Raw genomic sequence first — 23,959 nt, 5'->3', positions numbered from 1 at the left:
GGGAGGAAGAGAGGGAGGAGAGGGAGAAGGAGAGGTAGAAGGAGAGGTAGGAGAGGTAGAAGGAGAGGGGGGAGGATAAGGGGGAGGAGAGGGAAGGGGGGAGGAGGAGGAGGAGTCAAAGTCAGAAGTCCCATAGAAAGACAAAGGCGACATAAGCAGGAAGAGACCGGCACAAAACATTGATGAACTACAATATTCACCCCAATCACTGCTCGCTGACTCCTTCCCCAATCACTGCTCACTGACTCCTCCCCCAATCACTGCTCACTGACTCCTCCCCCAATCACTGCTCACTGACTCCTCCCCCAATCACTGCTCACTGACTCCTCCCCCAATTACTGCTCCCCGACTCCTCCCCCAATCACTGCTCCCCCAATCACTGCTCGCTGATTCCTTCCCCAATCACTGCTCACTGACTCCTCCCCCAATCACTGCTCACTGACTCCTCCCCCAATTACTGCTCCCCGACTCCTCCCCCAATCACTGCTCCCCCAATCACTGCTCGCTGATTCCTTCCCCAATCACTGCGCCCGACTCCTCCCTAATCAGTTCTATGACTCCTCCCCAATCACTGCTCCCTGACTTCTCTCCCAAACACTGCTCCCCCATTCACTGCTCCTGACTCCTCCCCCAATCAGTTCCCTGACTCCTCCCCCAATTACTCCTCTGCCAATCACTGCTCCTGACTCCTCCCCAAATCACTGCTCCCTAACTCCTCCCCCAATCACTGCTCCCCCATTCACTGCTCCTGACTCCTCCCCAATCAGTTCCCTGACTCCTCCCCGAATTACTGTTCCTGACTCCTCCCTCAATCATTTCTTCCCGACTCCTCCCCCAATCACTGCTCTTGACTCCTCCCCCGATCACTGCTCTTGACTCCTCGCCCAATCACTGCTCCCTGACTCCTCCCCGATTCACTGATCACTGAATCCTCTTCCAATCACTGCTCCCAGACACTTCCCCCAATCACTGCTCACTGACTCCTCCCCCAATCACTGCTCCCCCAATTACTGCTCCCTGACTCCTCCCAAAATCAGTTCCCTGACTCCTCCCCCAATTACTGTTCATGACTCCTCCCTCAATCATTTCTTCCTGACTCCTCCCCCAATCACTGCTCCCTGACTTCTCTCCCAAACACTGCTCCCCCATTCACTGCTCCTGACTCCTCCCCCAATTACTCCTCTGCCAATCACTGCTCCTGACTCCTCCCCAAATCACTGCTCCCTAACTCTTCCCCCAATCACTGCTCCCCCATTCACTGCTCCTGACTCCTCCCCAATCAGTTTCCTGACTCCTCCCCGAATTACTGTTCCTGACTCCTCCCTCAACCATTTCTTCCCGACTCCTCCCCCAATCACTGCTCTTGACTCCTCCCCCGATCACTGCTCTTGACTCCTCGCCCAATCACTGCTCCCTGACTCCTCCCCGATTCACTGATCACTGAATCCTCTTCCAATCACTGCTCCCTGACACCTCCCCCAATCACTGCTCACCGACTCCTCCCCCAATCACTGCTCCCCCAATTACTGCTCCCTGACTCCTCCCAAAATCAGTTCCCTGACTCCTCCCTCAATTACTGTTCATGACTCCTCCCTCAATCATTTCTTCCTGACTCCTCCCCCAATCACTGCTCTTGACTCCTTCCCCAATCACTGCTCTTGACTCCTCCCCCAATCATTGCTCCCCAACTCCTCCCCAAATCACTACTCCCCCATTCATTGCTCCCTGAGGCCTCCCCTAATCACAGCTACCCCATTCACTGCTCCTGACTCCCCTCCCAATCAGTTCCCTAACTCCTCCTCCAATTACTGTTCCTGACTCCTCCCTGAATCCTACCCCAATCACTGCTCCCCCAATCACTGTTCCTGACCTCTCCCCCAATCACTGCTCCCTGACTCCTCCCCCAAACAGTCCTCCCCCAATCAATGCTCCCGACTCCTACCCCAATCAGTTCCCTGACTCCTCCCCCAATCATTGCTCCCTGATTCGTCCCCCAATCACTGTTTCTGATCCATCCCTCAATCAGTTCCCTGACTCCTCCCCCATCAGTTCCCTGACTCCTCCCTGAATCACTGCTCCCTGACTCCTCCCCGATTCACTGCTCCCTGACTCCTCCCCGAATCACTGCTCACTGACTCCTCCCGCAATCACTGCTCCCAAATTACTGCTCCCTGACTCCTCCCCCAATCACTGCTCCCGATTCCTCCCTCAATCAGTTCCATTACTCCTCCTCCAATCACTGCTCCTTGACTCCTCACCCATCACTGCTCCTGATTCCTCCCCCATTCAGTTCCCAGACTCCTCCCCCAATCCCTGCTCCCTGACTCCTCTCCCAATCACTGCTCACCGACTCCTCCCCCAATCACTGCTCCTCCAATCACTGCTCCTGACTCTTCTCCCAATCACTGCTCCAGACTTCTCTGCCAATCACTGCTCCCCGACTCCTCCCCAATCACTGCTCCTGACTCCTCCCCCAATCAGTTCCCTGACTCCTCCCCAATCACAGTTCCCTGACTCCTCCCCGATTCACTGATCACTGACTCCTCCCCGAATCACTGCTCCCTGACTACACCCCAATCTCAGATCTTGACTCCTTCCCCAATCACTGCTAATGACTCCTCCCCCAATCAGTTCCTTGACTCCTCACCCAATCATTGTGCCCTGACACCTCCCCCAATCACTGATCCCTGACTGCTCCCCTAATCACTGCTCCCCCATTCACTGCTCCTGACTCCTCCCCATTCACTGCTCCTGACTCCTCCCCCAATCACTTCTCCCCGACTCCTTCCCCAATCACTGCTCCCCCAATCACTGCTCCTGACTCCTCTACCAGTCAGTTCCCTGACTCCTCCCCAATCACTGCTCACCGACTCCTCCCCCAATCACTGCTCCCCCAATTACTGCTCCTGACTCCTCCCCGAATAACTGCTCCCTGACACCTTCCCCAATCACTGCGCCCTGACACCTCCACCAAACACTGCTCCATGACTCCTCCCCCAATCACTCCGCAGCCAATCACTGCTCCTGACTCAACCCCGAAGCACTGCTCCCTGACTTCTCGCCCAATCACTGCTCCCCCATTCACTGCTCCTGACTCCTCCCCCAATCAGATCACTGACTCCTCCCCAATCACTGCTCCTGACTCCTCCCCCAATCACTGCTCCTGTCTACTCTCCCAATCAGTTCCATGACTCCTCCCCCAATCACAGCTCCTTGACTCCTCCCCAATCACTGCTCCTGACTCCTCCCCCAATCAATTCCCTGACTCCTCCCCCAGTCACTGCTCCCCGACTCCTCCACCAATCAGTGCTCCCCCAATGACTGTTCCTGACTCCTCCCCCAATCACTGTGCCCTGACTCCTCCCTGAATCACTGCTCCCTGACTCCTCCCCCAATCACTGCTCCCCCATTCACGACTCCTGATTCCTCCCCAAATCAGTTCCCTGACTCCTCCCCCAATTACTGCTCCTGACTACTCCCCCAATCACTGCTCACCGACTCCTCCCCCAATCACAGCTCCTGACTCCTCCCCCAATCACTGCTCCCCAACTCCTTCCCAAAGCACTGCTCCCCAATCACTGCTCCCTGATGCCTCCCCTAATCACTGCTCCCCCAAACACTGCTCCTAACTCCTCCCCAATCACTGCTCCTCCAATCACTGCTACTGACTCCTCCCCCAATCACTGCTCCCGACTCCTCGCCCAATCACTGCTTCCCGACTCCTCCCCCAATCACTGCTCCCTGACTCCTCCCTCAAACAGTCCTCCCCAATCACTGCTCCCTGATTCCTCCCCCAATTACTGCTCCTGACCCCTCCCCAATCAGTTCCCTGACTCCTCCCCAATCAGTTCCCTGACTCCTCCCCATCACTGATCCCTCCCCCTATCACTGCTCCCCAACTCTTTCCCCAATCACTGCTCCTGACTCCTCCCCCAGTCACAGCTCCTGACTCCTCCCCCATCACTGCTCCTCAACTCCTCCTCCAATCACTACTCCCCGAGTCCTCCCCCAATCAGTGCTCCCCGATTCCTCCTCCAATCACTACTCCTGGCACCTCCCCAATCAGTTCCCTGACTCCTCCCACAATCACTGCTCCCCAACTCCTCCCCAAAGCACTGCTCCCCAATCACTGCTCCCTGATGCCTCCCCTAATCACTGCTCCCCCAAACACTGCTCCTAACTCCTCCCCAATCACTGCTCCTCCAATCACTGCTCCCGACTCCTCGCCCAATCACTGCTTCCCGACTCCTCCCCCAATCACTGCTCCCTGACTCCTCCCTCAAACAGTCCTCCCCAATCACTGCTCCCTGATTCCTCCCCCAATTACTGCTCCTGACCCCTCCCCAATCAGTTCCCTGACTCCTCCCCCAATCAGTTCCCTGACTCCTCCCCATCACTGATCCCTCCCCCTATCACTGCTCCCCAACTCTTTCCCCAATCACTGCTCCTGACTCCTCCCCCAGTCACAGCTCCTGACTCCTCCCCCATCACTGCTCCTCAACTCCTCCTCCAATCACTACTCCCCGAGTCCTCCCCCAATCAGTGCTCCCCGATTCCTCCTCCAATCACTACTCCTGGCACCTCCCCAATCAGTTGCCTGACTCCTCCCACAATCACTTCTCCCCAACTCCTCTGCCAATCAATGTTCCCTGACTCCTCCCCCAATCCCTGCTCCTGACTCCTCCCCCAATCCGTTCCCTGACTCCTCCCGCAATCACTAAGTACTCCACTGAGTTTTTAAATAATTCACACTTACGAGCAGACATTCGTACTCTGTGCTTTTCTAGCCATTTGAGGACTTCATTTAAAATGTTATTATGAATTTGCCTATTTGGTGCTGAAATTAGTATGTCATCCAAATAACATACTACCCCTTCAATACCTTGCAAAATCTGCTTCATCATCCCTTGGAATATGGCAGGGGCGGAAGACACTCTAAACCGTAGCCTAATAAATTGTTATAGGCCTATATGTGTATTTATAGTCAAACATTTCTTGGACTCCTCATCTACTTCAAGCTGTAAGTAAGCATTCGTATGATCCAGTTTTGAGAAGATCTGACCACCTGTCAGTGTTGTGAACAAATCTTCTATATTCGGCAATGTATTGGGGACATTACCCTCTAGAATCTGGTTTACGGTTATTTTATAATCACCACACAATCTTACCTTACCATCGGACTTAGATAAAACAACAATGGGTGTAGCCCAATTACATCGATCTATCTTACAAATAATGTCCTCAGTCTCTAGTCTTTTGAGTTCTTGCTCAACTTTCTCCTTGAGTGCATATGGTATGGAACGTGGCTTGTAGTAAACTGATTTAGCATCCTTCTGTACCCTGACACTCGCCTTGAAGCCTTGGATCGGACTGCCTGTTTCACAGAACACCGTCGGATACTGCTTGATAACCTCATCCACTGATAAAAATCTCGCTTCCACACAGAAAATCTTACTCCAATTCAGCTTCAGTGAGCTCAACCAATTTCTTCCTAGTATGGCAGTTTTGTCTCCTTTCACTACTATTAGAGGCAAGTTCTGAAAATGATCTTTATATTTCACCGGTATGGTGATACGACCTACCACAGAAATTTTCTCTCCGAGTAGCCTCGCAGCTCTATCTTGAATTTCTCCAATTGAAAATCACGCAATTTGTCACGGTACAGTGACTCCAGTACTGCACTCACGGATGCACCCGTGTCAATTTCCAATGGTATCTTGAATCCCGCAACATCCATGTGGATTTTGATGCTTTCCGAATCGCCGTCCGTTAACCTCATGCTCCTGATGACGTGTAACTCTAACATCTCCTCGTCCTGTTGTTGTTCTTCCATGCTATGAAATCTCTTGGGATTTCTACTCATAGCTTTGAACGCTGGACTCCTAGCTTTAAAAGCTGGTTTACCCTTCAGTTGGCATGCCTTTGCAAGATTCCCAGTCTTTCTGCAGAAGAAACACTCTGCCTTCACGTATGGACAACTTTGAGCAATGTGTTGTCCCAGGCACCTATAGCACGACTTCAACGCTCTGTTAGAATTTCCAGTTTCTGAGATTTTGGGCCCCCACCATCTTTTACTTTGAACCTGCAGGCGATTCACCTTGTTTGACTGACAACCGTAATTATTATTTAATTCTCGGGAATATTGTTCGGCCATGCCCATCGACCTCGCTGTCTGACAAGCAATCTCAAAAGTCAAGTCATCCATCGTCAATAACTTCCTTCTGATCACATAATTTTTCACCCCACAAACAAAACGATCCCGTAATGCTCGGTTTTGAAAGTTTCCAAAATTACAGTGCATCAATAGCTTTTTTAATGCTACGATGTAATCACCGATACTGTAATCAGCCTTTTGCTTCTGAATCCCAAAACGATAGCTTTCAGCAATTTCTAATGGTTTGCGGTTATAGTGCTGCTCCAGCTTCGTTAAAATCTCTTTAAGCGTTGTGTCCTTTGGCTCGTTAGGCAGAAGCAGATTTACAAGGGTTTTTTACAATGCCGGACCCGCCTCCGATAAGAAGATCGCTTTCTTACATTCCAACACAGCCCGGTTCTGGACTGCATTGTCTGGAACTTCGATTATGTTATTTGCAGTGAAATACATTTCTAGCCGATCCACATATGCTTTAAAACGTTCCTGGTCATGTCTATATTCCCCCAAATGTCCGATTACACCTGCCATTTTAATCTTTAGCTGTTCACGCCATGTGCTGTATTTTACCTTGGATTTTTGTAGCTTTTTCCAAAGTCAGAAACTTCCAAAGTCTCTCTGTCGGCTGGCTGAATCCTTCACCAACAAAATTTAAGCTTTAAATCATCCGAAAAATCCAATCTCATCGCCAAATGTGATATCTTCACAGAGCACAGCACACACAGCTCCTAACATGGCAGACAGCTCTTTTGGAAGCCTCCGGAATCTGCCTGGTTCTGTTTATTATTAACTCTGCAGTTGCAGTTCACAATACGTCCACATCCACAGTGTGGAGCTACAAACATTACAAGCTTACAGACATTACACTCCCCCAATCACTGCTCCCCTGACTCCTCCCCCTATCACTGCTCGCTGATTCCTCCCCCACTCACTGCTCCCTGACTCCTCCCCCAATCACTGCTCACCAATCACTGCTCCCTGACTCCTCCCCCAATCACTGCTCCCGACTCCTCTCCCAATCAGTTCCCTCACTCCTCCCCAATCACTGCTCCCCAACTCCTCCCCCAATCACTGCTCCCCCAGTCACTGCTCCCCCATCACTGCTCCCTGACTCCACCCCATCATTGCTCATGACTCCTCCCCAATCACTGATCCCTGACTCCTCCCCCAATCACTGCTCCCTGACTCCTCCCCAATCACTGCGCCCTGACTCATCCCCCAATCACTGCTCCCCCAATCACTGCTCCTGACTCCTCTCCCAATCAGTTCCCTGGCTCCACCCCCATCACTGCTCCTGACTCCTCCCCAATCACTGATCCCTGATTCTCCCCAATCACTGATCCCTGATCCTCCCCCAATCACTGATCCCTGACTCCTCCCCAATCACTGCTCCCCGACTCCTCCCCCAATCACTGCTCTCCCAATCATTGCTCCTGACTCCTCACCCAATCACTGCTGCCGACTCCTCCCCAATCACTGCTTCCTGACTCCTCCCCAATCACTCCTCCCAACTCCTCCCCCAATCACTGCTGCCTGACTCCTCCCCAAATCACTGCTCATGACTCCTCCCCCAATCACTGCTCCCCCAATCACTGCTCCTGGCTCCTCCCCGATCACTGCTCTCTGACTCCTCCCCCAATCACTGCTGCCTGACTCCTTCCCAATCACTGCTCATGAGTCCTCCCCCAATCACTGCTCCCCCAATCACTGCTCCTGACTCCTCCCCAATCACTGCTCTCTGACTCCTCCCCCAATCACTGCTCCCCCAATCACTGCTCCCTGACTCCTCCCTCAATCAGTTCCCTGAATCCTCCCCCAATCAGTTCCCTGACTCCTCCCCAATCACTGCTCCCTGACTCCTCCCTCAATCATTGCTCCCTGACTCCTCCCCCTATCACTGCTCTTTGACTCTTCCTCCAATCAGTTCCTGACTCCTTCCCCAATCACTGCTCCCTGACTCCTCCCCCAATCACTGCTCCCTGACTCCTCCCCCAATCACTGCGTCCTGACTCATCCCCCAATCACTGCTCCCCCAATCACTGTTCCTAACTCCTCCCCCAATCACTGCTCCCGACTCCTCCCCAGTCATTGCTCCCTGACTCCTCCCCCAATCACTCCTCCCAACTCCTCCCCCAATCACTGCTCCCCCAATCACTGCTCCTGACTCCTCCCCAATCACTGCTCTCTGACTCCTCCCCCAATCACTGCTCCCTGACTGCTCCACCAATCACTGCTCTATGACTCCTCCCCCAATCAGTTCCCTGACTCCTCCCCCTATCACTGCTCCATGACTCCTCCCCCGATCACTGCTCTATGACTCCTCCCCCAATCAGTTCCCTGACTCCTCCCCCAATCACTGCACCCTGACTCCTCCCCCAATCACTGCTCTCAGCCTCTTCAAAAGATAACATAATGTTGACTGGCATTTCCATTGTGCCTTTCATTACGGCAGCACTTCCCAAAGCAGTTTGCAGCCAATCAATTCCTTTTTTTAAAAACTGTTGTCACGGTTGTAATGTGGGAAACACGGCAGCCAATTTGCGTACAGCAAGCTTCCACAAACAGCAATGTGATAATCTGTTTTTTTTTCTGGTGATGTTGTTTGTGAGAAAAATATGGGGGCAAAGGACAACTCCGCTGCTCTTCTCTGAAATAGTGCCATGGGATCTTTTACGTCCACTTTAGTGTCATCTGAAAGAGGGCACCTCCGACAGTCAAGCTCTCCCTCTGTACTGCACTGGAGTGTCAGCCTGGATTTGCGCTCAAGCCTCTCGGATGGAACTGGAACCTACAACCTTCTGACTCAGAGGTAAGAATGCTACCCACTGAGCCACAGCTGACACTCTATCCCGATCACTGCTGCCAGCTTTTGCATCTTTCTCTGACACTTTCTTATCCGTCCTTTTCCCCAGATACTTCATTGCTATTCATTTTCCTCTTCCCTTCATTGCCATTCATTCTGCCTTTCTTTCTCCCCTCATTCCTCTTCCAACCTGACTGATGTGCTAATGATCAGCACCAAAGATGTAAATTCCCTCTTGATCAGAACACAAAAGGTCCAGGATCAAGCAAGACACTGCAGTTATTTTCCAACTTTAAAGAATTTAATTGGACATGAAGACACGACAGATTTTACCAGAAAGAAATTGGTAGCTTCTGATATGATCTTTTTCTAGCAAGTGCATCCAGACAGAGGATTGGCAAAGTCCCTCGCTCTTGGCAGGGAAAGAAGTTTCCAAACAGATTGCCTTCGTCGTATTATTCCGATGTCATATGCGGTTCTCATGTAAATCCTTATAGAATGTTTCGTATGTTTTTTTCTTCCAAATCTACTGTTGGACCATCTTCCATATATGGGTTGTTTTTCCAAGCCTAACGCTAACACTGACTGACGAAAGGTCAACGACCTGAAACATTAACTCTGTTTCTCTCTCCACAGACACTGCCTGACCTGCTGAGTATTTCCAGCATTTGCTGGATTTGTTTTCAGATTTCCAGCATCTGCAGTATTTTATTTTTTGTATTAAAGCATCTCTTATCAAAGCCACAATCCTTGCTACCTTATCTCTGCAACTGTTAGAATTGTTTCTTTTTATCAGTTCCCCAGGCTTGGTTTGCAAGTCCTGACCTTGCTGACACACACCAATATTGTCGTAAACACACCCATGGTCCTTTGCAGAACATGACCATGGCCTCAATTCCTGTTAGCTCAAGTTAACAGTTCTATGGTCTTTTATCAAATAATCGCGGGTTTCAAGTCTGTTCTTTTACTCTTCTTTAAAAACAAGAATTAAATGTCCATACTGAAAAGTCCCAAACCCTTTGTAATGTATTTGCTTCATACATTCTTTGCTTAGGAATTCATAGCTATTAAGAACTAGTTGGTTTATTAACAAAGGTTTAACAAACCTAATGAGGCTAACGAACAGAAAACAGAGTCAGGATAAATGGTTCATTCTCTGGTTGGCAATCAGTAATCAGTGGGGTGCCGTAGGGATCAGTGCTGGGACCCCAACTATTTACAATCTATATTAACGATTTGGCGGAAGGGACTGAGTGTAACATAGCCAAGTATGCCGACGATACAAAGATGGGAGGAAAAGCAATGTTGAAGGAGAACACAAAAGTCTGTAAAAGGACATAGGCTAAGTGAGTGGGCAAAAATTTGGCAGACGGAGTATAATGTTGGAAAGTGTGAGGTCATGCATTTTGGCAGAAAAAAATCAAAGAGCAAGTTATTATTTAAATGGAGAAAGATTGCAAAGGGCTGCAGTACAGCAGGACCTGGGGGTACTTATGCATGAAACACAGCTACTGCAAGTGATCAGGAAGGCCAATGGCATCTTGACCTTTATTGCAAAGGGGATGGAGTATAAAAGCAGGGAAGTCTTGCTAAAGTTATACAGGGTATTGGTGAGGCCACACTTGGAATACTGCGTGCAGTTTTGGTTTCCATATTTACGAAAGGATATACTTGCTTTGGAGGCAGTTCAGAGAAGGTTCACAAGGTTGATTCCGGAGATGAGGGGGTTGACTTATGAGGAAACATTGAGTAGGTTGGGCCTCTACTCTTTGGAATTCAGAAGAATGAGAGGTGATCTTATTGAAACGTATAAGATTATGAGGGGGCTTGACAAGGTGGATGCAGAGAGGATGTTTCCACTGATGGAGGAGACTAGAACTAGAGGGCATAATCATAGAATAAGGGGCCGCCCATTTAAACAGTAAAGGGCCCTTAAAAAAGGGGCAATTTCAGCCCCTCAACATTTTCCTTCTTCTAATTCACACAAGACATGCTCAGATTTAGACATCTTTTTCATGAATGGGATGACTATGAAAAGTTGACGTGTTATCATACTGATCCTCTGGCATTACTTGTTCAGGATTCCTCCTTTATTGTATTACAGGATTTCTGCTTCTATCCTGACATTGATGCTTTAATCTTTCTTTTGGGAGATTCCATTTGTGTCTTGGCTTTTCACTTAGAGCTGGCACTTTCTGAAGGAGCTGACACGTACTGAGGGAATATTCCAATGGATGCCAGAAGTCCTCCGGTGCCTCATCTGTCATCTGTGCAACCTTCATGTAACTGTAACCTTCATGCAACCACACTGTACACTGTGTATATGTCCTGGAAATGCACACCTTGACCACAGTGGGTGAACTTGTGGGAGACACTCCTCACCTGGGCATTCAGGTATTTAAAGGGAGGTCCCACGCAGGGTCATCGCTTCTTGGTCCTGGGAATAAAGAAAGGTCACACAGTGACCGTGTCTGCAGTACATGCCTCGTGTGATTCAGTAGCAAGGTGCAGGGACACTACATCATCCAAGCAATTATTCGTCATCTATTATCAGGCAGAGCAAGTATCGGCAGTCAGTTGAACCATGGACTGCAGAACAGTGAGCGAATCTTGACTCGGACTATTGAATGCCGATGTACTGTACTGGACCTATTGCAACCCCACGCATGCGACTGAGCGACCTTGGGCTGGAATTTCGGCTTTGATGATTTCGGGGCGGTAATGGCGGCAGGGCGGTGAAGTTTGTGCCTGGGAACAGTTTGCGCCTCAGTCAGCAATATTCGGCAGCTGGGCCCTGAGTGTGGAGTGGAATACGATGGGAGGCGTTCCACACCTCTCTCAGGGTGCTCGGCTGGCTGAGCATGGTAAAAACACGAGCTAAACAGCCGGCCTCGGAGCGCATGAGCGAGGCCTGGGGAGAAAAAACCCCTAAAAATAATAACACCAAAAACATTCCCACAACATGGCCCATGCCACCACAACATAAATCACAAAATAAATAAAATAAAAATCAATCACACTTACCGGAGGTAGACATTACTTGCCTCACCGGGGCAGCTGCAGCTCGGATGCCAGCTTTCACATGCGGTCCCAGCATGGCGCTCTACGGAGCGCTACGGATCGGGCAAGAGCCAAAAATCGAGACGGTGTCGCAACCAGGGGCATTGTACACCAGAGATGGACATCACAGGAAAATCCAGCCCTGTGTTTAAGCTCAATCATTTAAAGCAGGCAGCTGATGCCCGCGTGCTACTTTATCCATCTGAAAGGTCAGTGCCAAGACTTCCAGGCTTCGAAATTGGACATCGACAGAAACCTCGAGATAATGGCCGCTGAAAATGGCCACAGAGCTACTGGGCAAAAATTCGTGCTGGAGGCTGGAGATTTGTAGCATAGCGCTAACTTTCTGTTTAACGCCCGCTTGGTGGTGTTAGTGGAGGCATCCAACCCGACGTTCCCGCCCACAGTCGGCATGGCAGCTTCTTTCAGCCTCTGGGGACTCGGCTCTGGAGTTTGCAAGGCATTGTGGGCACTTAAAAGGAGCTATGAATTAAGGGGGGTAATTCATTCAGAACTAATTAAAATTAAAATGGACAAAAAAAATGCAGTTTGCAGCCCTTACTGCCTTTCAAAAAAAATGTTACATTACAAATAATTCCCAAATGGGAAACTTCAACTCTTAAAGCTGAATTACCTTCCAAACCTCAAAACATGGGAAAAGTGCTTCAGCACGAACACAAATGGCCCGGCAAGCCAGGGAAGGGGCACGCAGGGTCTCGCATGCAGCACACCAGCTAGGGGGGCAACACTGCCAGACAGGCACTCCTACCCACCGGGGCCAGGAGGCCCTCCAGAAAGAAAGATGTGGGACTACATCACCGAGGCTGTCACTGCCAGCAGTGTCTCCCCCACCCCCCAGCTCCAGTGCCCAGAGAAGCTTCATGACCTCAGACCACTGGTCAAGGTCAGTGAATGCATCCTCAAAAGCCGTCTCCTACCAACTGCACCACTAGCCTCGCACACTACTCAATGCACGACCCCCAATCACTCACCTACCAACAATCTACCGCAATGATGAGGCACATCTTCCATTCCGAGCATCACCTCACCCCCCCAGAGGAGACGATGCAGGCCATTCTCGCCAGTGTATGACTGGGCACTTGGCCAGTGGCGGGGCACAATGGATACAAGATGCGGGCATCCTCATATGTTATCCCAATTCTAGCATGCACCTCATGCTTTCCCACCCTCTCCTCACCACAACTCCACCCTTGTGCCTCCCTCGGACAGGCAAAGGCACACACAAGACAATCACGAAGAGACTGCATAAGAGTGATGAGTTGATTAGTTGACATCATATTGAATGGATAGATGTGTAAAGTTGGATTGGAAAGTTTGCTTTGTGGCGACGTTTATTTCAGTATCATGGTAAGAGGACGCTGTGATGGTCAATAACAGAGGGAAGGTAAGGGGTGGGGCTAATGTTAAAAGACGAATTGGGTTAGGGTTAGGGTTCACTGGGACCGCAGGCGAATGATTCCATCCCGGATATCCTGGCCAGAAAGGGGTTGTTTGGGATGCATCTCTCCTGCTTCTTCTTCTGTGTCTTCCTCTTCCCTCTGCGAATGACAACATTTTCTGTCTTCTCAGAGGCCTTCCTTTACCAGCCGCGGCCTTGCAAGCATCCAGCAGCACTCCCTACATACTTAAAAAAGCTTTGAACATCTATTGCGGCAAGACACTACTTCAATAAAATTAAAAACCTAGTTCAAAAGTCTGAATGCAAATTTAGCTTAAAGATGTGTGTTTCCCTTTAAGCGGCGCTGACAGTGCCTCTGTCGCACTGCTTGCACACTGGGTTTACCTGACGTGCTAAGACCCAGTGCAAGCAGCGCTGAGGTCGACGTTGGCCGTGGAGAAGTTAAGTCGGCATTGCATGCCAAGTGACATCACCACGCCGCCATTTTTTTCTTGCGGGGCATTACTTCAGAATAGCAGTGTTAGTGGGACTTCAAGAATGGAGGTTGCGAAGGACCTATGGCCAGCTGGGGAGAGAGCGGCCACTACTGCTACCTTGACATTATACTCTGGGGCGAGTCGGTGATCACGGCAGGGGGGGGGGCGGTCGGTGATCAAGGGGGGGATCGGTGATCACGGGGCAGGGGGGGTGTCGGTGATCACAGGGGGGTGTCGGTGAACACGGGAAGGGGGCGGTGATCGCGGGAGGCGTCGGTGATCGCGGGGGGGGGGGTCGGTGATCACGGGGGGGCGGGGGGGAGTCGGTGATCAAGGGGGGGCGGGGATTGATGATCATGGGGGGCGCCATCACGGGTGGGGGTCAGTGATCATAGAGCGGTGCGGGGGGAGTCGGTGATCAAGGGGGGGCGGTGATCATGGGGGGGGGTGGTGATCACGGGGGGCGGTGATCATGGGGGGGGGTAGTGATCACGGGGGGCGGTGATCATGGTGGGGGCGGTTGTTGATCACGGTGGGCATGATCACAGGGGGGCGGTCGGTGATCACCGGGGAGTGGGGGTCATACAGATAATGGGGGAGGGTGTTGGAGAGATCCCAGGGGTTCAAACAGATCAAAGCGGGTTGGACTTTGTGTTGGGGGCTCAGACAGATTGTGGGGGGGTTAGACAGATTGTGGGGGGGTTAGACAGATTGTGGGGGGTTTAGACAGATTGTGGGGGGTTCGCCTTATTACGGGGGGGTTAGACAGATTGCTGGGGGTTAGACAGATTGTGGGCGGGTCAGACAGATTGTGGGGGGGTTAGACAGATTGTGGGGGGTTAGACAGATTGTGGGGGGTTTAGACAGATTGTGGGGGGGTTAGACAGATTGTGGGGGGTTAGACAGATTGTGGGGGGGTTAGACAGATTGTGGGGGTTTAGACAGATTGTGGGGGTTTAGACAGATTGTGGGGGTTTAGACAGATTGTGGGGGTTTAGACAGATTGTGGGGGGTTAGACAGATTGTGGGGGTTTAGACAGATTGTGGGGGGTTAGACAGATTGTGGGGGTTTAGACAGATTGTGGGGGGTTAGACAGATTGTGGGGGTTTAGACAGATTGTGGGGGTTTAGACAGATTGTGGGGGTTTAGACAGATTGTGGGGGGTTAGACAGATTGTGGGGTCATTGGACAGATTGTGGGGGGTTAGACAGATTGTGGGGGGTTAGACAGATTGTGGGGGGTTTAGACAGATTGTGGGGGGTTAGACAGATTGTGGGGGTTTAGACAGATTGTGGGGGGTTAGACAGATTGTGGGGGGTTAGACAGATTGTGGGGGTTTAGACAGATTGTGGGGGGTTAGACAGATTGTGGGGGGTTTAGACAGATTGTGGGGGGGTTAGACAGATTGTGGGGGTTTAGACAGATTGTGGGGGGTTAGACAGATTGTGGGGGGTTTAGACAGATTGTGGGGGGGTTAGACAGATTGCGATAGGTTAGAGAGATTGTGGGGGGTTAGACAGATTGTGGGGGGTTAGACAGATTGTGGGGGTTAGACAGATTGTGGGGTCATTGGACAGATTGTGGGGGGTTAGACAGATTGTGGGGGGGGGTAGACAGATTGTGGGGGGTTAGACTGATTGTGGGGTCATTGGACAGATTGTGGGGGGTTAGACAGATTGTGGGGGGGGGGTTAGACAGATTGTGGGGGGTTAGACAGATTGTGGGGTCATTGGACAGATTGTGGGGGGTTAGACAGATTGTGGGGGGGGGTTAGACAGATTGTGGGGAGTTAGACAGATTGTGGGGTCATTGGACAGATTGTGGGGGGTTAGACAGATTGTGGGGGGTTAGACAGATTGTGGGGGGATAGACATATTGTGGGGGGTTTAGACAGATTGTGGGGGGGCTAGACAGATTGTGGGGGGTTAGACAGATTGTGATGGGTTAGACAGATTGCGGGGGGGTTAGACAGATTGTGGGGGGTTAGACAGATTGTGGGGTGGGTTGGACAGATCGTGGGGGGTTAGACAGATTGCGGGGCATTAGACAGATTGTGGGGGGTTAGACAGATTGTGGGGGGGTTAGACAGATCGTGGGTGGTTATACAGATTATTGGGGGGTTAGACAGATTATGGGGGGGTTGGACAGATTGTGGGGGGTTAGACAGATTGTGGGGGGGTTGGACAGATTGCTGGGTGTTAGACTCATTACGGGGGGGTTAGACAGATTGTGGGGGATTAGACAGATTGCGGGGGGTTAGACAGATTGCGGGGGGTTAGACTTATTACGGGGGGGTTAGACAGATTGTGGGGTGTTAGACTTATTACGGGGGGGTTAGACAGATTTCAGGGGGTTAGACAGATTGTGGGGGGTTAGACAAATTGTGGGGGCGTTAGATAGATTGCGGGGGGTTAGACAGATTGCGGGAGGTTAGACCTATTACGGGGTGGTTAGACTTATTATGGGGGGGTTAGACAGATTGTGGGGGGGTTCGACAGATTGTGGGGGGTTAGACCTATTATGGGGTGTTAGACTTATTACGGGGGGTTAGACAGATTGCGGGGGGTTAGACAGATTGCAGGGGGTTAGACTTATTACGGGGGGGTTAGACAGATTATGGGGGGTTAGACAGATTGCGGGGGGTTAGACAGATTGTGGGGGGTTAGACAGATTGTGGGGGGGTTAGACAAATTGTGGGGGGGTTCGACAGATTGCGGGGGGTTAGACAGATTGCAGGGGGTTAGACAGATTGTGGGGGTTAGACAAATTGTGGGGGCGTTAGACAGATTGCGGGGGGTTAGACAGATTGCGGGAGGTTAGACCTATTACGGGGTGGTTAGACCTATTATGGGGGGGTTAGACAGAGTGTGGGGGGTTTCGACAGATTGCGGGGGGTTAAACCTATTATGGGGTGTTAGACTTATTACGGGGGGTTAGACAGATTGTGGGGTTAGACAGATTGCGGGGGGTTAGACTTATTACGGGGGGGTGTTAAACAGATTATGGGGGGTTAGACAGATTGCGGGGGGTTAGACAGATTGTGGGGGGTTAGACAGATTGTGGGGGGGTTCGACAGATTGCGGGGGGTTAGACAGATTGTGGGGGGTTAGACAGATTGTGGGGGGTTAGACAGATTGCGGGGGTTAGACAGATTGTGGGGGATTACACCGATTGCGGGGGGTTAGACTTATTACGGGGGGGTTAGACAGATTGCGTGGGGTTAGACAGATTGTGGGGGGGTTAGACAGATTGTGGGGGACTAGTCAGACTGTGGGGGGTTAGACTGACAGATTGCAGGGGGTTAGAGAGATTGTGGGGCGTTTGACAGATTGTGGGTGGTTAGACAGATTGCGGGGGGATAGACAGAATGCGGGGGCTTAGACAGATTGTGGGGGGGTTAGACAGATTGCGGGGGGTTAGACAGATTGTGGGGGGTTCGACTTATTACGGGGTGTTAGACAGATTGTGGGGGGTGAGACAGATTGCGGGGGTTTAGACTTATTACGGGGGGGTTAGACAGATTGCTGGGGGTTAGACAGATTGTGGGCGGGTCAGACAGATTGTGGGGGGGTTAGACAGATTGTGCAGGGTTAGAGTGATTGTGGGGGGGTTAGAAAGATTGCGGGGGGTTAGACAGATTGTGGGGGGTTAGACAGATTGTGGGGGGGTTAGACAGATTTTTGGGAGGTTTGACGGATTGTGGGGACGTTAGACAGATTGCGGGGGGTTAGACAGATTGTGGGGTGTTAGACTTATTACAGGGGGATTTAGACTTATTACGGGAGAGTTAGACAGATTGCGGGGGGTTAGACAGATTGTGCGGGGTTGGACAGATTGTGGGGTGTTTAGACAGATTGCGGGGTGATAGACAGATTGTGGGGTGTTAGACAGATTGTGGGGGTGTTAGACGGATTGTGGGGGGTTTAGACAGATTGCGGGGTGATAGACAGATTGCGGGGGGTTAGACTTATTACGGGGGGGTTAGACAGATTGTGGGGTGTTCGACAGATTGTGGGGGATTACACAGATTGCGGGGGGTTAGATGTATTACGGGGAGGTTAGACAGATTGCGTGGGGTTAGACAGATTGTGGGGGGGTTAGACAGATTGTGGGGGGATAGACAGAATGCGGGGGGTTCGACAGATTGTGGGGGGGTTCGACAGATTGTGGGGGGTTAGACAGATTGTGGGGGGTTAGACAGATTGTGGGGGTTATAAAGATTGTGGGGGGTTAGACAGATTGCGATGGGTTAGACAGATTATGGGGGGTTAGACAGTTTGTGGGGGGGTTAGACAGATTGTGGGGGGTTAGGTTGATTGTGGGGGGTTAGACAGAGTGTGGGGGGGGTTAGACAGATCGCGGGGGGTTAGACAGATTGTGGAGGGTTAGACAGATTGTGGGGCGTTTTACAGATTGCGGGCGGGTTGGACAGATTGCGGAGGTAAGACACATTGTGGGGGGTTAGACAGATTGTGGGGTGTTAGTCAGATTGTGGGGGGTTACACAGATTCCCGGGGGTTAGACTTATTATGGGGGTGGTTAGACAGATTGCGGAGGGTTAGACTGATTGCAGGGGGTTAGACAGACAGATTACAGGAGGTTAGAGAGATTGTGGGGAGTTAGACAGATTGTGGGGGATTAGACATATTACATGGGGGGGGGTTAGACAGATTGTGGGGGGGTTAGACAGATTGTGGGGGGTTAGACAGATTGTGGGGGTGAGACAGATTGTGGGGGGTGAGACAGATTGCGGGGGTTTAGACTTATTACGGGTGGGTTAGACAGATTGCGGGGGGATAGACAGATTGTGGGGGGGTTCGACAGATTGCTGGGGGTTAGACAGATTGCGGGCGGTTAGACAGATTGCGGGGGTTTAGACTTATTACGGGAGGGTTAGACAGATTGCGGGTGGATAGACAGATTTTGGGGGTTTCGACAGATTGCTGGGGGTTAGACAGATTGTGGGCGGATTAGACAGATTGTGGGGGGATAGACAGATTGTGGGGGGTTTCGACAGATTGCTGGGGGTTAGACAGATTGTGGGCGGATTAGACAGATTGTGGGGGTTTAGACTTATTACGGGTGGGTTAGATAGATTGTGGGGGGTTAGACAGATTGTGGGGGATTAGACAGATTGCGGGGGGTTAGACTTATTACGGGGGGTTAGACATTTGCTGGGGGTTAGACAGATTGTGTGGGTTTAGACAGATTGTGGGCGGGTTAGACAGATTGTGGGGGTTTAGACTCATTACGGGGGGGGTTAAACAGATTGTGGGGGATTAGACAGATTGCGGGGAGTTAGACTTATTACGGGGGGGTTAGACAGATTGTGGGGGGTTAGAGAGATTGTGGGGGTTATAAAGATTGTGGGGGGTTAGACAGATTGCGATGGGTTAGACAGATTATGGGGGGTTAGACAGTTTGTGGGGGGGTTAGACAGATTGTGGGGGGTTAGGTTGATTGTGGGGGGTTAGACAGAGTGTGGGGGGGGTTAGACAGATCGCGGGGGGTTAGACAGATTGTGGAGGGTTAGACAGATTGTGGGGCGTTTTACAGATTGCGGGCGGGTTGGACAGATTGCGGAGGTAAGACACATTGTGGGGGGTCAGACAGATTGTGGGGTGTTAGTCAGATTGTGGGGGGTTACACAGATTGCCGGGGGTTAGACTTATTATGGGGGTGGTTAGACAGATTGCGGAGGGTTAGACTGATTGCAGGGGGTTAGACAGACAGATTACAGGAGGTTAGAGAGATTGTGGGGAGTTAGACAGATTGTGGGGGATTAGACATATTACATGGGGGGGGGGTTAGACAGATTGTGGGGGGGTTAGACAGATTGTGAGGGGTTAGACAGATTGTGGGGGTTAGACAGATTATGGGGGGGTTCGACAGATTGTGGGGGGTTCGACAGATTGTGGGGGGTTCGACTTATTACGGGGGTGTTAGACAGATTGTGGGGGGTGAGACAGATTGCGGGGGTTTAGACTTATTACGGGTGGGTTAGACAGATTGTGGGGGTTTAGACAGATTACGGGGGGTTAGACAGATTGCGGGATGTTAGACTTATTACGGGGGGGTGGGGGTTAGACAGATTGTGGGGGGTTAGACAGATTGCGGGGGTTTAGACTTATTACGGGAGGGTTAGACAGATTGCGGGGGGATAGACAGATTGTGGGCGGTTAGACAGATTGCGGGGGTTTAGACTTATTACGGGAGGGTTAGACAGATTGCGGGGGGATAGACAGATTGTGGGGGGGTTCGACAGATTGCTGGGGGTTAGACAGATTGCGGGCGGTTAGACAGATTGCGGGGGTTTAGACTTATTACGGGAAGGTTAGACAGATTGCGGGGGGATAGACAGATTTTGGGGGTTTCGACAGATTGCTGGGGGTTAGACAGATTGTGGGCGGATTAGACAGATTGTGGGGGGATAGACAGATTGTGGGGGGGTTCGACAGATTGCTGGGGTTTAGACAGATTGTGGGCGGATTAGACAGATTGTGGGGGGGGTTAGACAGATTGTGCAGGGTTTGAGTGAATGTAGGGGGGTTAGACAGAATGTGGGGGTTTAGACAGATTGTGGGGGTTTAGACTTATTACGGGTGGGTTAGATAGATTGTGGGGGGTTAGACAGATTGTGGGGGATTAGACAGATTGCAGGGGGTTAGACTTATTACGGGGGGTTAGACAGATTGCTGGTGGTTAGACAGATTGTGGGCGGGTTAGACAGATTGTGGGGGGGTTAGACAGAATGTGGGGGTTTAGACAGATTGTGGGCGGGTTAGACAGATTGTGGGGGTTTAGACTCATTACGGGGGGGGTTAAACAGATTGTGGGGGATTGGACAGATTGCGGGGAGTTAGACTTATTACGGGGGGGTTAGACAGATTGTGGGGGGTTAGACAGATTGCGGGCGGTTCGACAGATTGCGGGGGTTTAGACAGATTGTTGGGGGTTAGACAGATTGTGGGGGGGTTAGACAGATTGCGGGGGGTTAGACAGATTGTTGGGGGTTAGACAGATTGTGCGGGGGGTTAGACAGATTATTGGGGGGGTTGACGGATTGTGGGGACGTCAGACAGATTGTGGGTGGTTAGACAGATTGTGGGGGTGTTAGACGGATTGTGGGGGGTTTAGACAGATTGCGGGGTGATAGACAGATTGTGGGGTGTTAGACAGCTTGTGGGGGTGTTAGACGGATTGTGGGGGGTTTAGACAGATTGCGGGGTGATAGACAGATTGTGGGGTGTTAGACAGATTGTGGGGGGTTAGACAGATTGTGGGGGTGATAAAGATTGTGGGGCGATAGACAGAATGCGGGGGGGTTAGACAGATTGCGATGGGTTAGACAGATTGTGGGGGGTTAGACAGTTTGTGGAGGGGTTAGACAGATTGTGGGGGGTTAGACAGAATGTGGGGGTTTAGACAGATTGCGATGGGTTAGACAGATCGCGGGGGGTTAGACAGATTGTGGAGGGTTAGACAGATTGCGGGTTAAGACACATTGTGGGGGGTTAGACAGATTGTGGGGTGTTAGTCAGATTGTGGGGGGTTACACAGATTTCGGGGGGTTAGACAGATTGTGGGGGGTTAGACATATTGTGGGGGGTTACACAGATTGTGGGGTGTTCGACAGATTCTGGGGGGTTACACAGATTGCGGGGGGTTAGACTTATTACGGGGGGGTTAGACAGATTGCGGGGCGTTAGACAGACTGTGGGGGGTTAGACTTATTACGGGTGGGTTAGACAGATTGTGGGGGAAGGACAGATTGTGGGGGGTTAGACAGATTGTGGGAGTTTAGACGGATTGTGGGGGGGGGGTTAGACAGGTTGTAGGGGGTTGGAAAGATTGTGGGGGGGTTAGACAGATTGTGGGGGTTTAGACAGATTGTGGGGATTTAGACTCATTACGGGGCGGGGGTTAAACAGATTGCCGGGGGTTAGACTTATTACGGGGGGAGGTTAGACAAATTGTGGGGGATTAGACAGATTGCGGGGGGTTAGACTTATTACGGAGGGGTTAGACTTATTACGGGAGGGTTAGACAGATTGCGGGGGGTTAGACTTATTACGGAGGGTTTAGACTTATTACGGGAGGGTTAGACAGATTGCCGGGGGTTAGACAGATTGTGGGATGGTTTGACAGATTATTGGGGGGGCTGACGGATTGTGGGGGCGATAGACAGATTGCGGGGGGTTAGACAGATTGTGGGGGGGATTAGAGAGATTGTGGGGGGTTAGACAGATTGTGGGGTGTTAGACTTATTATGGGGGGAATTAGAATTATTACAGTGGGGGTTAGACAGCTTGCGGGGTGTTACACTGATTGTGGGGGGTTAGACAGATTGCGGGGATAAGACTTATTACCGGGGGGATTAGACAGATTGTGCGGGGTTAGACAGATTGTGGGGGGGTTAGACAGATTGTTGGGGGGTTAGACGGATTGTGGGGGCTTGAGACAGATTGCGGGGTGATAGACAGATTGTGGGGGGTTAGACAGATTGTGAGGGGGGTTAGACAAATTGTGGGGGGGTTAGACAGATTGTGGGGGGTTTAGACAGATTGCGGGGTGATAGACAGATTGTGGGGGGTTAGAGTGATTGTGGGGGTGGCGGTTAGACAGATTGTGGGCGGGTTAGACAGATTATCGGGAGTTAGACAGATTGTGCGCGGGTTAGACAGATTATCGGGGGTTAGACAGATTATCGGGGGTTAGACAGATCCCGGAGGGTGAGACAAATTGTGGGAGGTTAGACAAATTGTGGGGGTAATAAAGATTGTTGGGGGGTTAGACAGATTGTGGGTGGTTAGACACATTATGGGGGGGTTGACAGATTGTGGGGGGTTAGACAGATTGTGGGCGGGTTAGACAGATTGTGGGCGGTTAGACAGATTGTGGGCGGGTTAGACAGATTGTGGGCGGTTAGACAGATTGTGGGCGGGTTAGACAGATTATCGGGGGTTAGACAGATTATCGGGGGTTAGACAGATCTCGGGGGGTGAGACAAATTGTGGGGGGTTAGACAAATTGTGGGGGTAATAAAGATTGTTGGGGGGTTAGACAGATTGTGGGGGGTTAGACACATTATGGGGGGGTTGACAGATTGTGGGGGGTTAGACAGATTGTTGGGGGGATAGACAGATCGTGGGGCGATAGACAGAATGCGGGGGGTAAGAGAGATTGTGGGGGTTAGACACATTCTGGGGGGCTTGACAGATTGTGGGGGGTTCGACAGATTATTGGGGGGTGAGACAGATCGCGTGGCGATAGACAGAATGCGGGGGGTTAGACTTATTACGGGGGGGTTAGACAGATTGTGAGGGGTTAGACAGATTGTGGGGGCGTTTGCGGGGGTTTAGACAGATTGTGGGGGTTAGACCTATTACGGGGGGGGTTAGACTTATTAAGGGGGGGTTAGACAGATTGTGGGGGGTTAGACAGATTGCGGGGGATTAGACTTATTACGGGGGGTTAGACAGATTGTGCGGGGTTAGACAGATTCTGGGGGGGTTCGACAGATTCTGGGGGTTTAGACAGAATGTGTGGGAGTTGGACAGATTGCGGGGTGACAGACAGATTGTTGGGTGTTAGACAGATTGTGGGGGGTTCGACAGATTGTGGGGGGGGTTAGACAGATTGTGTAAGGTTAGAGTGATTGTGGGGGGGTTTAGACCGATTGTGGGGGGTTAGACAGATTGTGGGGGTTATAAAGATTGTGGGGGGGATAGACAGAATGCGGGGGAGGTTAGACAGATTGCGATTGGTAAGACAGATTGTGGGGGTGTTAGACAGATTGTGGGGGGGTTAGACAGGTTGTTGGGGGTTAGACAGATTGTGGGAGGTTAGACAGATCGCGGGGGGTTAGACAGATTGTGGGGGTTAGACAGATTGTGGGGGGTTAGATAGATTGTGGGGTGTTAGACTTATTACCGGGGGGGGTTAGACTTATTACGGTGGGGGGTTAGACAGATTGCGGGGGATTAGACTGATTGTGGGGGGTTAGACAGATTGCGGGGATAAGACTTATTACTGCGGAGGGGAGTTA

This window comes from Pristiophorus japonicus, chromosome 15 (assembly GCF_044704955.1).
Source record: "Pristiophorus japonicus isolate sPriJap1 chromosome 15, sPriJap1.hap1, whole genome shotgun sequence".
Lineage (NCBI taxonomy): Eukaryota > Metazoa > Chordata > Chondrichthyes > Pristiophoridae > Pristiophorus > Pristiophorus japonicus.
Note: the sequence above shows the minus strand (reverse complement) of the source record.